This window comes from Psammomys obesus, unplaced genomic scaffold, assembly GCF_907164565.1.
Source record: "Psammomys obesus unplaced genomic scaffold, mPsaObe1.curated_primary_1811, whole genome shotgun sequence".
Classification (NCBI taxonomy): domain Eukaryota; kingdom Metazoa; phylum Chordata; class Mammalia; order Rodentia; family Muridae; genus Psammomys; species Psammomys obesus.
Genome location: NW_026586407.1, coordinates 1 through 3,362, shown reverse-complemented (window position 1 = coordinate 3,362; position 3,362 = coordinate 1). Strand labels below are relative to the sequence as shown.

The window sequence follows — 3,362 nt, the reverse complement described above, 5'->3', positions numbered from 1 at the left end:
TCAAAGAACAGGCAACCAAGTTCTGGTCAGTGGCAGCCCCTGCTCTCCTTGTTAGTGGACTTACTTGAAGACTGAGCTGTCTATAGGCTACATCTGAGCAGGGGGTCTAGGTCTTCTTGAATGGTCCTTGGCTGGTGTAGCAATCTATGGAGGTCTAATTTTTGGGCTTTGTTGTTCTCCTTGTGGGGTTCCTGTCCCTGCTGAGTCCTTCTATTCCCACCTTCTTCCATAAGATTTCCTGCTGTCTGCTCAAATTGTGGGTCTCTTTCTCTGCATATGCTTTGATCTCATGGTGAGTGGATTCATTCAGAGGACATCTTTGTATGTTCCCATCCTGTTTCCTTTCTTCAGCTGCTTCTACTCTCCATCCTTTTGCCCTTCTGAGTGAGATTTAAGCACCCTCACTAGGTTTTTCCTTGTTTAGCTTCTTCAGGTCTGTAGATTTTAGTATGTTTACCTTGTATTATATACCTAATATCTGCTTATGAGGGAGTATATACCATGAGTGTCTTTCTTCATCTGGGTTACTTCCGTCAAGATGATCTTTTCCAGTTACATCCACTTTCCTACAAATTTTACAATTTCGGTTTCCATTCTTTTGTTGACGAACATCTAGGTTGTTTGCAGATTCTGTCTATTACAAATAAAGCTGCTATAAACATAAACATAGTTGAGCAAATGCCCTTGTGTGGTGGAGCATCTTTCAGGTATATGCCCAGGAGTGGGTATAACTGGATCTTGAGAAACGGCTACTTCCACTTTTCTAAGAAAGTGCCAGATTGTTTTCTAAAGTGGTTGTATATGTTTGCACTCTCATGAGCAATGGAAGGGAGGAGAGTTCTCCATTCTCCACATCCTTTCCAACATGTGCTGTTACTTGAGTCTTTGATCTTCGCCATTCTGATGTCTATGAGATAGAATCTCAGAGTCATTTTGATTTGCATTTCCCTGATTACTAAAGATATGGAGCATTTCTTTAAGTGTTTCTCCACCATTCAGTGTTTCTCTGTTAAGAATTCTGTTCAGCTTAGTACCCCATTTTTAATTGTTGTTTGGTTTCTTGGTGCTTAACTTCATAAATTCTTTATATATTCTAGATATTAACCATCTGTGAGATGTAGGGATTGTGAAGATTGTTTCTCAGTCTGTAGGTTACCATTTTGTTCTGTTGACAATGTCCTTTGCTTTACAGAACTTTTCAGTTTCAAGATGTCCCATTTATTGATGGTTGATCTTATACCTGAGCTGTTGGTATTCTGTTCAGGAAGTTATCTCCTGTGTCATTGAGATCAAAGGTCTTCCCCAATTTTTCTTCTAATAGATTCATTGAGTCTAGTTTCATGCTGAGTTCTTTGATCTACATCGATTTAAGTTTTGTTCAGGGTAATAAATGTGGATCTATCTCCATTTTTTTTACATGTAGACATCCAGTAACACCAGCACCATTTGTTGAAGATGTTGTCTTTTTTTCCATTGTATGATTTTATTTCATTGTCAAAAAACAAGTGTCCATGGGTGTGTGGGTTTTTATCCATCTTCTATTTTATTCTACTGACCCCATAGTCTGTTTTTGTGCCAGTACCATGCAGTTTTTATTACTGTTGCTCTATAGTACAGCCTGAAATCAGAGATAGAACTACCTCCAGATGATCTTTTATTGTTCAGGATTGTTTTAGCTATTCTGAGGTCTTTGTTTTGTTGAGAATTATTCTTTCAAAGTCTGTAAAGTATTCTGTTGGGGTTTTGATAGGAATTGCATTGAATCTATTCACAGATGATATGATAGTATATATGAGTGACCCAAAAATCTTCCAGGCAAAACCTATAGCTGACAAACACCACCAGCAAAGTGGCTGGGTACAAAATTAACTAAAAAAATGAAATCAGTAGGCTCCCTCTATACAAAAGTCAAAGAGGCTGAGAAAAAAATACGGAAAAAAAAACAGCCTTCACAATTGCCCCAAAAATCATAAACTGTCTTGGTGTAACTAACAGAGTAAGTGGAAGATTGTATGAAGAAACTTCAAGTCTTGAAGAAATAAATTGGAGAAGATAGCAGAAAATGGAAAGATCTCCCATGCTTTTCATTTGGAATTTCTTATGTGTGCTTTCTGGGCTTATGGGCTGTACTGGTTTTCTGCTTGAGAGTAAGGCCAGGAGATGAAGTGTGGGTTTGTCTTGACTGAGCAGATTCCAAAAGGAAGCATCTTAGAAAATGTCCTTGCTCTTTGGTCAAACTGACCTTGGGGCACCAGGTTCTTTCTACCTCTGTGTAAATACCACCCATATTCTCCAACACCATTTTCCAGAACTAATTTCCTGGTCTATCCCTAGTTGCCTGATGACACCACTGAAGACCCTGTCCATCACATATTGTAACATTTCACAGTCAGACTTGAATTACTTGTCCAGGTGCCTAAAGCTCTTTCAGCTGAAACATCTGGACATGAAATATGTGGGCTTAAAAGCTTTGGACCTTATGCCTCTCTGAGTCCTCCTAGAGGATGTGGTAGACACTTTGCAGTTCCTGGACATGTAGCTCTGTAGAATGAAGGACTCTCAGCTCACTGTGCTCATACCTGCCCTCAGCCAGTGCTCTCAGCTGGCCAAGGTCATTTTCTATGGCAATGACTTCTCTATGGACATCCTGAGGAACCTTTTGCAGCACACAGCCAACTGGAGCAAGATGAATGTGGAACAGTACCCTGCCCATCTCGAGTGCTATGATGTTATGTCTCCACAGAGAGATTTGTCCAACTCTGTGCAGAGCAAATAGACAGACTCAGGGCTATAAGACCACCCAAGTACATCTCCTTTGCTACAAATATGTGCCATAGAGGTGGAGAGCCCTGTGTCTATGACCGGGGATTCAGACTCTGTCGTTGACACCTCAAGAGCACAGCTTGCATTTTCAGAAGACCAAACTTTGGTTTCAGTACTCATATCAGGTAGTTCTCAAATGGGCCTCAGGCTTCATGTCATTGGCCCACTTCTCCTGGCCTGTGTGTGTCCCTTCTTTCACATGCACAAATCTACACAATACACATACATAGACACCGAATTTTTAAACCTCTTGATATAAAAACTCAGTTTCAAAAGAAAATAAAAAAGGAAGTAATTAATTAAAGCAGAGATGTTGTTCAGGAGCAGGTTTCTTGCCTCATTCCTATGTTTCCCTGACATTAATTCTGGCACTGCAGAGCGAAGACAGTATGTGGACTTTTCAAGTGTGTGCGGTGAGCAATTTTCTACATTGCCCTTGGTTCCAGGGTCTGAGCTCCTGCACCATGGATGAAGTAAAAGGGTATCATTGGTATGTCAATGTTGACAATTTAGTTTTGTATGTATTTTATGTATGTGAG

At 40.2% G+C, this 3,362-nt stretch overlaps 1 pseudogene; it reads left to right on the top strand.

Annotated features, from left to right (window-relative positions):
* Positions 1–2,334: 2,334 nt before the first annotated feature.
* Positions 2,335–2,886, top strand: LOC129672415 (oogenesin-2-like; annotated as a pseudogene).
* The last annotated feature ends 476 nt before the right edge of the window (positions 2,887–3,362 follow it).